The 13,039-nt window shown below is 46.7% G+C and overlaps 1 long non-coding RNA gene across 1 annotated transcript in view; it reads left to right on the forward strand.

Annotated features, from left to right (window-relative positions):
* LOC125701419 (uncharacterized) overlaps positions 1-12,435 on the forward strand; it is a 45,829-nt gene extending 33,394 nt beyond the window's left edge. The window contains exons 2-4 of the long non-coding RNA XR_007380240.1: positions 4,558-4,664; positions 7,192-7,261; positions 8,668-12,435. This is a non-coding gene — a long non-coding RNA (uncharacterized LOC125701419). The remainder of the gene's footprint in view (positions 1-4,557; positions 4,665-7,191; positions 7,262-8,667) is intronic.
* Positions 12,436-13,039: the final 604 nt, after the last annotated feature.

Below are 13,039 nucleotides of genomic sequence, written 5' to 3' on the forward strand. Positions count from 1 at the left end.
CTCCGTCTGTGAGCGTTCAGAGCCCCGCAGCCTCCCCGTCGCTCGAGGCTGCAAAGCAGCAGGGCAGTGCTGACAGCGTGCAGCGAGTCCTTGTACATATGCACATGCTGGAGCTACCTGTCGGGCTGCTTTGGCTCAGCTGCTGTGCAGAAAGTTTCTACACACGTGTCAAAAAGCACCCAAATGCTGTTTTTGCAGCAGCTTGGAGTTAGAAACGTGTCCCGCGCGGCATTTCCAGCCTCCCTATTTCCAGTTCTGTTACTTCCGACAGCTCCAATGTACCAAAGATGGCTGCAGGTGAAGGTGGCTGTTTCTTGATAGTTTCCAAATATGTATTCCTTCTTTTGTGAAACCCCACTGTGGCTGTAGGCTTAAAAATACACACTGAGTCAACTGATCTCAGCGTAGGTGGAGCTGTTGCAATGTGTCCATGAAGCAGTGCTCGGAACCGGCGTTGCAGCACTGCTCTTCAGAGGGACTTTCTCAGCACACGAAGGCGAGATGCAGGGTCTCACCTGGACACAGCACACAGGATGTCCCAGAGGAAACACCTCCACTTGCTGCTGTTGTCCATGCGCAACATATGCAGAAACCTGGAGGTAAAATCCAAGCTGTGTTGGAGCTAATAGGACTTCTGTCATCAACAGCATCATCTTTTGTGAAGGACGCTTAGCTGTCGTAGTAATCACAAAACATGCCGAGGCTCCAGCAGCAGGATGAATCCCCATCAGCACGATGACTCCTGGAACACGGCACTGCTCACAGGAAGGGCAGCAAGCTGCAATCTTACACGGCTTTGCAGTCTGGTATCGGTGCTGATGGCTGGCCGACAAGAGTAATTGAAAGCACTTGGCCCCCTCCTAAATAAAATATTAAAGCTTACGGCTGAGAGGCAGAAGCACGTAAGTGATGTATGAAAATGCTGATTGCCAATTTCCATGTTCCAGGTGTGATTCATGGGGATGCTGCCTGCGAAGCATTAATATTCAACAGTAACAAACATAAACAGAATGACACAGTTTATTAAGCCAGAGGCAAATGTAAATGATGAAAGGCTGCTGTGTAAAGCCACATTAAACATGTCCCATTACATGATGTAAACCACATTTTGAAGCTGCATAAACATAATGCTCCTTTCATTCCTGTAATTCCCCAGTGACTTAAATTTCTATATTTTATGAGATAGAAAAATGATAAAATACGAATTGCAGTTGTGCATGCCAATACTCTGTTATCCGTATGAAACTAAGAGAGGAAGTAATGTCACTGGGAAGGGAGGTAGATTTCCAAATATCTGTCCTCAGAAAAAGGGAATCAATCATTTTGCAGCCCAAGCTGGGTGAGGGGAATTCATCACGACTACCAGCTGGTAGATGGCCGTCCCACAGACCTCTGGGCTGATGCACGGATGTGGACGGGGGGGGTGAAACTCCATCAGCAAAGGGTTGGGACATTGGAGGGTTGAAAACAAAACCCTTGCTAGTGCATCGTGGATCTTTGCATTTGGATGGTACCATTGCTTAAAAGGAGGTTGTTGCCAATAACTGGTTCAGCCAGTAAGAACCATCACGCCATTCCTTTCCAAAAGATGTGCATGAGAGGTGTCTCTGAACCTCTACAGAAGCTTTTTGTTTCAATAATGTGAAGCACTAAGCATCTACTGTGGCCACAGCTGTTATTTTCCTGAGGAGCCTGGTCAGTCCAGTGTACCTCAGTGTTAGATCAGTGCTTACGTGCTTCTTTCTTAGTGCTCTTGCTGTAGAAATCCTGTGGAGCTGTTGTTTTGCCATGTGCCAGGTAACCGTTCCACGGCGCACACCTGCAATGCTGAATGCAGAGCATCGTCTTGTGCTGCCGTGTGGGCTGCTGCAGAGTCCTGGTGCCTGATGCCACAAACTCAGAAACACGAGAATGCTCAGTGCTGCTGCCATGCAGCTGCTGTGTGCCCACTCTGCATGAGGCACAACAGCTTCGTTTGTGCCAGAGAGCGAGGGGCTGCTTGACTTTCCCTTCTGCATCCCTCCCTTCCTGTAGGCAGTGGCTGTTTTGCCATGGGAAGGAACAGCATTGCACCATTACCTCCTCGTTTGGCACTGTGTGTGCACCTTGGAGTTGCACTAATCAGAAGGTGCAGAGATGAAAGAATTTTTATGGAGTGAAGGAGGTAGGTTTTCTTTCTTACTTGCCATTTAAAAATGGAGTTGGGAAACTGATTTCCCATCCTCAGAAGATATTTTCATTGTGGCAGAAATACAGCTGAGCTGTGCTTTAAGGGGGGCTTTGAACTTCACACAATGCAAATCTCAAAACTTCAGTGGCCACCTGCCTGCCTGCAGCAAGGCGACTGCCAGGGTGCTGGGTGCTGCTTCATGTTGATGTAGGGAGAAAAGGGCTGTAAGCGAGGGCTGCAGACAGCACTGGCCAGCTGAGCAAACAACTCCCTCTCCTTGACTGCTCTGCAAAGTCCCCACAGGTCCTACATTTTTTGAGATGAAATGTCTTTAAAATTTGACACACGACTTTGTGGCGCAATCAGCATTTTCTGAGTATTCTTTTCTAGTTAGGCCAAAGACAGTCACATTCTGTTGTCAAGCCAAGGAGGAGAGAGACTCATTTTGAAGGAAAATATATTAGTTGTGCAGTGAAAAGCATTGCCATTTGTTCTGCAGTATTTATTGTGCTCTCATTTCCCAGTTCTTGTTAGTGTGCGTTCAGTGGGAGCTGTGAGCCCATTCCAGTGATAAACTGCTGATTCCCAAATGCAGGCAGTGCGCAGTGGTGTGAAACAGGCATAATTCATAAAACCAATTAAAAATATTTACCGTACTGTATTTCTAACATAAATTTTAAACGTGGCCTTTTCATCTTTCTAGTGTTCTGTTTCACATGAATTTGATTATAATTTGCAGTTCCAAAATGTGGGGAAAAGCAGTGCTGTCTGGGATGTGACAGGAGGGGCCCAGAGGCATCAGAGCTCACTGCTCACCGGCCCAAACCTGGCCTCACCCCCTAGTCAATTATTTTTCCAGCATCTGGACTCCTGTAAGCACGTGCAGTGGGCCGTGGTGATGATGTGCAGCAGCCAGCAGTGCTCTCTGAAAAGGAAAAATCATGCTCCACTCAGAAGTGATGGACCCATGTAACTGTCGATGTAGTTCTGGTTGTAGAAACTTTGGTAGAAAATGCCCAGAGTGTGCAAAAATATGAGCTGTATTTGCCACTGCTTGAGGAATTCAGCAGTGTTTCCCTGTAAATCTGCACAGAAGTGGTTTGCATATGATGGTAATTGGTTTTCATCTGATTGCAGCAAAACTATGAATCAACTGCAGCCCATTTTTAATAATGAGGAACTGAAATGTAGTCAGAAATACATTCACAGTGCTGCAGCTTTCAGTGATTGCATGCAGTAAATGGTGCCCATGGCCCCTCTGTGGGCTCAGCTTCTGTCCAACCTTTTCTTTTTCCAGTTCAAGCATTAAAAAGAAATGCAGTATTTAGAGCTGCTGAGTTGGCACGAGACGGAGCGGAATGCAGGAGTTAATTCTGCTCCTCTCTGTGCCCCAGTGCAGCACTGCTTGTAATGCACTGCTGGAGGACAGCTTCCCTTCCCTGCTCCCACAGTGGGCAGCACGGGCAGCACGGGCAGAGTGAGCAGCCGGGCTCTGGGGCTTTGTTGAGCTGTAATGTCCCTCAGAACCACTCCTGGAAATGGTGTGCTAACCTTCAGCGCTGACTGTGGGAAGCTGTATTTTCTCTCCCCTGACTAAAGGAAGAGATTGTGTAGTATTAACAGATGGGTAAGTTACTATGGTGATGCAGACTATATAAATAGATAGAAAATATACATGTATAGTACCTTTCAAATGCGATCTGACAAGAAGATTGTGACCTGTTTCCATGGGACTTTATGGAGGAACGGAGTGTGTTCATATTAATACTTTGTGAAAGTTTGATGTGACACCAAAGACCTTGTTTTGTTTCAGACAAACGCTGCAGGAACTTTGTGTGCTAGATCAACGCCTACAGAATCCCAAATTTCTCCCGTGTTTGCCGCAGTCCTCGCAGGTCTCCCCTCTGTGAGGGCTGTGCTGTAGCATTAGCAGTTTCCTCGTCCTTTTTTGTCTTTTGACCCTAGGTGCTGGGTTTGGCTCAGGTCAGATCAGCTTAATAGGGCTCTCCACTCCGCAGTCTTCTCCCTCAGTTCTTGCATACAAAGATCCAAAATAGATACTGTGATTTCTTTTGCTTTGACTCCGCCATGCAGCGTTCCTCCACACGGGATGCAAAGCTGTCTGACTGCAAGCCAAGGGACAGGCAGGGCAGGGCAGGCAGTGGGTGTCCCTGAGGCAGAGGCTCCTGCAGAAGAGGTTGTGCCAAAGCCAGGTGGAGAGCTGCCCAGGGCTGCAGCTGGGTTAGTGACTGCAGCATCGCAGGCTCTCTGGGTCTCTGGGCACAGCGTAATTGAACAGGTTAAAAAACAACAAATGTGATGAGAATAGAAAGGGGAGAAAGAGAAAATGCAAAAAATTATACAATCTTGATTTTTTTTTTGTCCAGAATTTTTTCCTTGTCTGGATCCTGAAGTTTCAAGGCAGACAGACATTCCAGAGGGGAGGAAAAAACATTTTGTTGTTTCTCCACTTCTCCTTCCCCCACAGTGCCAGGTAATGTTCAGCTAACCCTCAGTATTGTATGGCTTTTCTCCTCTCATATCTCTGCCTATGGGCTAAGGTAGCTCGGCCAGCTGGACTCTGAAACATCCCTTATCTTTATCTGTGGAACACCAAAGTGAACTGTAGGAAGGATTTAGGCAGCACTGGTGGTGATGTGATGATTACTTAGATTAATTTTAAAGCCTTTTTGGCTTTCAAAATTTTGCTCATGACTCATGTCTTCACAAGATATGGTTAGAGAGGTTTATTGCAGCAGTGGCGTGTGTGCAGCCTTGAAGAGCCTCTTGTGTTGATTTAAAGGCAATCTCTCAAATGAGAAGGTGAAAAATGAAGCCTCAAATGAGACATCAGGACCTGGCTTTTCTACCAGCTGGTATTTGTCTGCATCTGCCACTGCTCTGAAAAAGCTGCTGCCAGTAGGAGCTGTGCTGCAACCCTGTGCTGCGTGCAGGGGAGTCTGCACCGAGAAGGTACAAAACTTGCTTTTTGTCTATAAAACAAAAAGTTATGACTCAAAGAGCAAAGCAGGAGCTGAGTAAGGCTGTTCTGATGCCAGTGCAAGATTGAATGTGGGCTGTGAAAGCAGTGAGTGACTGCCATGTGCTCACAGCACACAGACGTCGCAACACACTGCGCCTGCTCTCTTGGTTTCCAGCTCTCCCATGGGAAACACAACCATGGGTCGATTTACCAGAAATGACAGTGACTGACAGGGAGAATATGGGATCCCAAAGCAGCTGAGCTCCATCTCGATCAGAGTCCATCACATCACCTATGGGTGCATGTTTATCTTTGAGTATAGTTCACGTCTTATTTCCCCAGTGAGATTTTTCTGTCTTCTCAGCACTGTTCCTGCAGTGCTGTGCAACCAACTTTCTGTGTGCTTCAGCCTCAGCACTGCTGTGAGCCCTCCTGCTGTGCAGTGCAGCCGATGGCACAAGGCTGCTTGCTGGGCCCTGAGCAGAGCCAGCTTTTCACATCTCGCTTCCTGATGGTGTCTGACTGTGGCAGACACACTATTTGCACCCAGTTTCATGCAAGAACCCTGGGTGCCAGATGGGCTCCTGGCAGCCTCACGCTGAACCTTGGCAGACTGTTCAGTGAACCCGAGACAGGATTTTAATTCAGGGCAGAAGATGGCAGCTGGCATTCAGCTCTCTTTTTCAGTGGTACTTTCTGAAAGGTGCTTAATGCTTCGTGTGGCTGCTGTGATCACACATGTGGACTGGTCAGCAGTCAGTATTCTGGCTGCCTTGTTGCTGCCTTGGCCTTGGCCAATGGACTGCTGTATTCCTGCACTGGCACTTGTTGGGCATATGAATCAGAAGCATATTTGCATATCCTAAATTTAGTGTACGCATCCATGTATCTAGTCTGTGTGCACAATTTGGGCATGTTTTCATTTGCATTTTATCTCATTTAACTGAAGCCGGTTTAGAAAAGCTGGTTTACACCAATCTGAGTTGAGCAGGACCTCTAGTGGGCAGCAGTCAGTACACCAGCACTTCTGTACCCTTCAGCCATCCTTGAGAGCTTGCTCAGAAGGGAAATATTTCAATATTTCCAGTTATCAAGTTACAGTAATTGATAAAATTTTTCCCACATGGAGGTTTATACATCGTGTGTAATGCTACAAGTCTGAATTTGCAAACCAGCTTAACCACTGTGCTCTACCCTGCATATAGCTTTTTTCAGCCCCTAATATCATGTTTCTGCAGTAGTTTGTTCCCATATATTCCATTAAATGTATTTACTCGATGTTAGACGAATGATATGCCATATATCCACCCTGGAGCTCATCTGTGCCCGGTGCATGCGGAGAGGCCCACAGCAGTGCGGTGCTGGAGCTGCACCGAGCACAAACCTGCTGCTGGGACTGCTGGCTGTGGTCCCACTCCTGCCCAGACCCCAGAGGCATAAACCCACAGTGCTACTGCACTCCCACGCTGTGGGGGAATCTCACCTCCTTCCTGTAAATGCAGGGGCACCCAGGAGAGAAGGAGGCTGGGAGCAGCCACATCCTGAAGCTCTTATTTCATACTTCCATTTTTACTGATTTTTTCTTACTTTTCTCCATTTGCACTCTTGAGAACAGAAAAAAATCTCATAGGGTCTGGATTTCTGCTTGAGGAGATCAATACACGAGTTCATACACATTTACTTTCCTGGAGGCGATTTGAGCAAAGCCAGAATAACGTCAGTGTTGAAGTTCATCAAGAATTTACTACACTAAAATGAAAACTTGCCTTTGGGTTTTAATTCCAAATTGGAGCAAAGCAGTTTATGTTATCACCATCGGTTTTGATGCTCGTTGTGTTCCTCTGTTATCTTCCCCAATCAAAGGAACAAAGAAGCAGGCAGGGTGCTGGGCACAGGCTGGGAAGCATCACTCCATCTGAGTACAACAGACCTTAAAGAAAATGCAAACGAAGCTTGAAATCACATTTGCATTGCAAATAATACAATTTGTTCTGCCTTTGTACAGAATTAATTTGAATTGTTTGCTGTTCTGTTCCAGTTGTGCAGGTGAATAGTGCTGCCTGTTCAGGTGCCTCAGCCCTTCAGGATCTCATTGAGAACCAAAGCAGGTGAGTGGAAAACTTGCTGCATTGGGCAGATCTTCCATTCAGTGTGTCCTGGTGTTCCTTTGTCAGCTGTCCTCACACAGCAGACAACGGGAGCCCCTGTCGAGGCTGCCTGGTGCCTTCCCCAGTGCAGCAAGAGCTCTTGAAGAATGCAGTGTCAGCAGCAGGCAGCCAGGACTATGGCCAATTAGTGAGGGGGAGCACCCAAATCTGTCCCCACCACGGAGCTCTGTCTCATTGAGCACCTTGTTGCAAAGCAGGCGTGCATCAGAGAGCCGTGATGCTGCCCAGGTGTGTCAGGGACCAGGGGCTGGGATGGGGCTGGGATGGGTTTGGCTGGGAGGAGCAGAGGCAGTTTTATCCCAGATCTGTGTGCTGTGTGACTGCTGGGCAGCCCGGGCTGTGCATTGTGCTCACGGTGCCTTGGGCTCCCATCCAGGCTTAGAATGGTTCAGGAGAAGGAAGGGCTGCTGTGGTTGGAGTGTGATTTCTTTTAACGCGAGCCCGCAGGAAGGGAAGATCTGGGGCAGCTTTTCTCTTGTGCAGCGCATAAATAAAGTGGCTCTGTTTGGTTCTTCTCAAAGATCATGTCTTTAGGAGAAATATTATTCTAGCCACGTAGAAAAAACAAGGATGATTTTTGTGTCATTTCAATATGCACTGCTGAATAGGCATCAAGTCTTGAAGGTGTCTCTTCTGCATTGTAAAGTCTGGTGTGAGTGTGGGTGAAAAGATAGGTTAGAAACCCAGGATCAAATCCGGACCTGGTTACTTTGCTTTCAGAACAAGTTTAAGAAGCTGTTCTCTGGGCTTACAGTGTTTGTGCATCTGTTTGGACCCAGCATTTCTATGGCAGTGGTGAAATGTGCAGCTGAAGTCCTTTATGCAGCAGGCAGCTTTGCTGTATCTGCCCATACAGCTGTAAGGGTTGGGTCAGAAGAGAACAAACTCAAGACTTCTTGCATTAGCAGTGTTAGAAGAGCCTTTGAATCAAGGGGAGGTGATTGCATTACTCTACAGTGGTGCTCTTTTGATTCATTTTCAAAGAAAGATCATTGGGCCACTTTGCTAAATATGGTATTTTGACAAGGAATTGTTTGGCTTTTGTTTCATATTTGGAACAACTGTCGTCCACCTCTTAAATGCTGTTTTATCCTCTCAATCTTGGAAATCTTCATCCAACAATAACACATCCTTAGGTGGTGACTTTCCTAACACGTGCATCTGTCTCAGTTGGCATTTCTCATACTTTCTGAGGACATCTTTGGATAAGTGTTCAGTAGTTCAGCTTCATCTGCGTACAGAAACAGAGCTTTTTTTGGCTTTCTGCAGACAGAGGCTTCAGAACAGTCACATCTACAAACTATTTAACTTTCAAATGCTCATTAAATCCTTGGCTCCTTCTGCAGGCTGTGCAAGTGCCACGTACAAAATTCTGGAAGCGAGCTGGGAGGAGGAATGGGATGAAAGCCGTGTACCCTCCTCAGCATCACACCCCACAAAGCACTGCTGTCTGGCCATGCACTGCCACTCATCTGAAGCATCCTATGCAACACCCATGGCGTGCTGTGGTGCGTAGCAGCACAGGCCATTAAGTCCATAACAAAGCTCAACCAGCGACAGGGTTGGCAACGCTTCGGAAGTTTGTTTGCGTCAGAGCAGACTGAAAGGAGGCTGATACTTGAATGCATTTCTGTGCTTCACATGGGAAAAGCAGTGAGAAATAGGTGGTGTCTGATTTAAACCACCATTTTCACCATCCAAATCTATTTTTTATTCCTGCCGCACAGTTTTAGCAAGAAAAGTGAGTGAAAAATTGCTGTCATAAAAGACTCATCTGCTTCCCATTACACTGACATTTAAGGATTGCACACACTGAAACGTTCCTATGCGCCAGAGAGAGTGGCAGAGAAAACAGAAGGTTGAAATTCACAACAAATGGGGGATTTTGTAATTTGGCTGCCCTGGAGGTGGGCGAGGAGCCGGGCACTGAGAGCCATGCCCCCTCCTGCGCCTCAGCCCTCCCACCTCCCTGCTGCTGTGTGCCAAGGGATTCCATTGTGGGCACACAGGAGAAGCCTTTCCCCCGGCCTTTGCCCTCTGCCTCCTCCAGATGCAAAAAAGGCAATGTTGGTGTTTTCAGAAGTCAGAGCTGTGCTCCACACAGGCAGAGCCCTGAAGGCGGGGATCCATGGCTCTGTTTGGTCTCTTTACTCCAATGCAATTGTTAACGTTCTTTGAATTGGGAAAGTTCCTTCTGTGCAGATTTCAGCCAACTGATGTCTTTTGGTTCCTCACAAGTTGAAGAGCAGCATTTCTGTGAGTGAGGTTTCTAAAAATCCCATCTGTCTCAGCATTGAGCAGCAGGCAGGCAGCTCCGTGCTCCTGGTGTAGCTGGATGGTGTGGAGTACAGGGGATTCTCACCTTGCTGTGCCTTCGGGTGGCCCCACAAAGCCGTGGGCAGGACTGAGGACAGCATAGTTCTGGCAGCACCTCACACCTGTGCTGGCGTTTGAGCCAAACAGTGCAGCTCCAGGCCTGAGGGTCCTGATTGCAACAGAATGGTTCCCATTCAGATCAACTTCTCAAAGGTTTCAGATGTTAAAATATCTAAAGTCTATTTCAAAATTAAAAAAAAAAAACTATAGTCAAAACACTGAGTTGTGAAAGCACAAAGATGAGGGTCCTCATTCTCCAGGTACCTCTTCTGCACATTCAATTTACAAGTCCATAGCAGTCGCTGCTTTTTCTCTCTCTCTGTAGGGCTCCCCTCCCAGTCCTCTCCTTGTGTTTGCAGCTGTTTGCTCAGTCCCACAGAGCACTGCTGCCAGCGATGGACCTGGGCTGGGCTGTGCATGGCTTGGAGCTCCTGCTGCTGAGAGCAGAGACGTGCTTGCTCGCTTACTGTTACACCACTCCTCTCCCCAAACAGTAAAACTCAGTTTGAAAGTAAGCTGTATGTTTTATCTTCAGAGGGAAACTGTAAAAAGAGACACCAGTGGGTTTTATTGGACTCAGCTTGTACTGTTTTTCACAATCCTTTGAAATCTGTAGCATTTTTTCTAGCTTTGTGTCCAAACCTGGACTTTGCATTTAGTGGTGACCCATCCTGCAGCTGCAAAAGGAATGTGTTTATTGCTCTGTAGCAAAGAGCAAAATAGCTAGATGCTCATATTTGAATAAAAGCATTCCGCTCCTCTTAGAAATAGAGCTGTGCTTTGGATTTCCAGCTCCTTCCAGAGTTGGAAATACCAGTGTTGGAGCACACTGCTGTAAGGAAGGGAATTGCCTTCAGCTCTGCAGAATGAGCTCTCCAACTTGCCTGGCCAGATGGTGAAAATCAAACAGGAAAAATCACATGGCAAAGGGTGTTAACAAAAAAAAAATCCACTGTTTTTTAGTTAGGGGTGAGTACAGGTAACAAGTGGTGTGTAGGGAAGTGTTTAAACTGCGTGAGAGATCAAGGGTCCTAATTCTAAGTGTGGGAGCAATATTAGTAAAGCAATGCAGCGTATCCTGTTGTGGGATGAGAGGTGCAGATTTAGGTTATTTTGGACTGGGAGAGGCATTTGGTGAAGGAAGGCTACGTTCACCTCTTGCAGACCGTGTGCTTAGGAACCCCGCCGGTCTGCAGCTCGCTCTGAGGCTGGTCACATTTTTTCAAAGAAGGCTGAATTAATTCAGAAACACAAAGAGAATGGAAGTGGCTACAAATGTGCCGCCTGTGCATTTAGCACTGCCTCCAGCATTTGGGTGTTAATTCTTCTTTCCTCCACCCCCTCTGGCAGCTCAAGCTGTTGAAGTTTTATTAATAGTGAAAAAGCTTGGTTAATTCTTTCAGCCTAACAGCTTCACAAATTCTAATCTGCTTTTTTTTTTTTTTTCCCCAGGCACAATCATTTTTTAAGTGCAGTGTATGGGTTTATGCTCACTTCCCCACCCGTTTCACAGCTTCTGATCTCTAAATGCTGGGATTTTGATATTAAATGTTATTACCAGCCCTTGTTTTTACGGATTTTTAGAAAGCTTCCAAATGTTTGCTGCTCTGATGTTTGCTGCATTCAGATCTACAGCCTCCTAGCTGCCTGCCACAAACTGCATGCTTGCAAATGGTAATTAGATGCACTATTTTATGAGCGACATGAATTCAAATGAATGTGCTTACACCAGCCCCCGAGCCACAGAGCAGCCCAGGGATGCTGATAGCAGTGATCAATCACAGCTGGGCTACAAGCCAGCAGCAGCTCAAGGCCCAGGTTCCCTGCACAGCTCCTGGCTCTGCAGAGCCCCCGGGATTTTGATCTGGGGTTGGAATTCCTGTGCAGAATGTGAAGAAATTGCTCATCTGGGGCCCTTTGGGTTCTTATGTTCCCAAGTAAAACACTGTCCAAATATGGAGGTTTTAAAAACAGATTTAACCAGGGAAGAGATCTTCTGTTTTTCCTTTGTTTTTCCTTTATTTTCCCTAATCTGTCTCACAAACAAGAAGTTTGAGATCGCGGACCTTAGGAAGATGTGCTCAGTTCTGACATCTCAGCATGCTGTTCTTCCCCAGCTGGTTCTTTCATCAGACTTTACTTCTGAATGCTTTTCCCCTTTAATTCTAGTGAGATGTCTCATGCATGTACGTTATAATCTTCAGCATTAATTAATTTGGGAAACTGTAAAATAGCAGAAGCATAGAAGGCAATAGGAAGGAAAGTAATAAAAACTGATTGATGACTAAAGCCAAGGAAACAGAACTGCAGCCTCCCTGCAGACATGGCTATTAATGAGACTTCCTTCATTTCTGCCTGAGTGGGGGTCATTTCTCACACCCCACTGATCGCTGGGAGTTTCTGTGCCTGGTCCCAGTTAGAGTCACAGGCAGATACTGGTAAATATAGCACAATATTGTTAGAAGCAGGAATTTCTGACAGGACGTATGGATGTGACCCACCAGAGATCTTAATGGTGTGTTCCTGGGGTGACCAAAGAAGGGAGGCAGCTTTGCTTTTGGCTGTTCATGCAAACTGTAGCTCTGAGATTGTGTTGCATGGGTAGGAAAAACAAGGGAACGTTTTCCCAGTCCAGCATAGTGGGGAATGTTAAATACACAGAACTGTGTGAGGGGAAGGTAACGAAGTAGGGAGGTCCTCTCTGCTCAAAGCAATTGGACCAACAGTGTCTGTGAGGATCTGTTAGCACTGTGTGCAAACACCTGTTGGGTATTTCGGCCCCCCAGCTCACAGTTGGTTTGCTGCACCCTTCCCTCATGTGATCACAGCAGGAGACACAGAAATGAATCCGTCTTTAATGGTCACCAGTGTTGGTCACTAAAATCCCAGTGTTGGTCTGCCCTATTTCTGGAGGAAAACAATGATGGACTGAAAATTAAAACAGCAACACCCTGTAGCACACGCACATCCTGATGCCTGTGAGTGCCTTCTGCACTGGGAGCAGAGAGGGCTGAGCTGCAGATTCTTTCTGCTAATGACTTGTGATCCTGCAGCAAACGCAATTTGTATCCACAATGAAACCTTATAACGTTAGTGGCAGTATTAATATCAGTGTAATTAAGAATACTATTTATACCATCTAGAGACATAATTACACAGGACTGATACCTCGCTAGGCAACAGCGTGAGCTTGTTTTCACTCATGTAACCTATTCAGGGATGTGCTGAGAAGTGCTGCTGGGGGTGGGTGGGAGAGCTGTGTGGGAAAGCACCCGAATCCATCACTGTGGCACAGCCTTGGGCCGGGCTGTCCGTAATTAGAGCTAAATACGGTTTCACTGC

This window comes from Lagopus muta, chromosome 16 (genome assembly GCF_023343835.1).
Source record: "Lagopus muta isolate bLagMut1 chromosome 16, bLagMut1 primary, whole genome shotgun sequence".
Taxonomy (NCBI): domain Eukaryota; kingdom Metazoa; phylum Chordata; class Aves; order Galliformes; family Phasianidae; genus Lagopus; species Lagopus muta.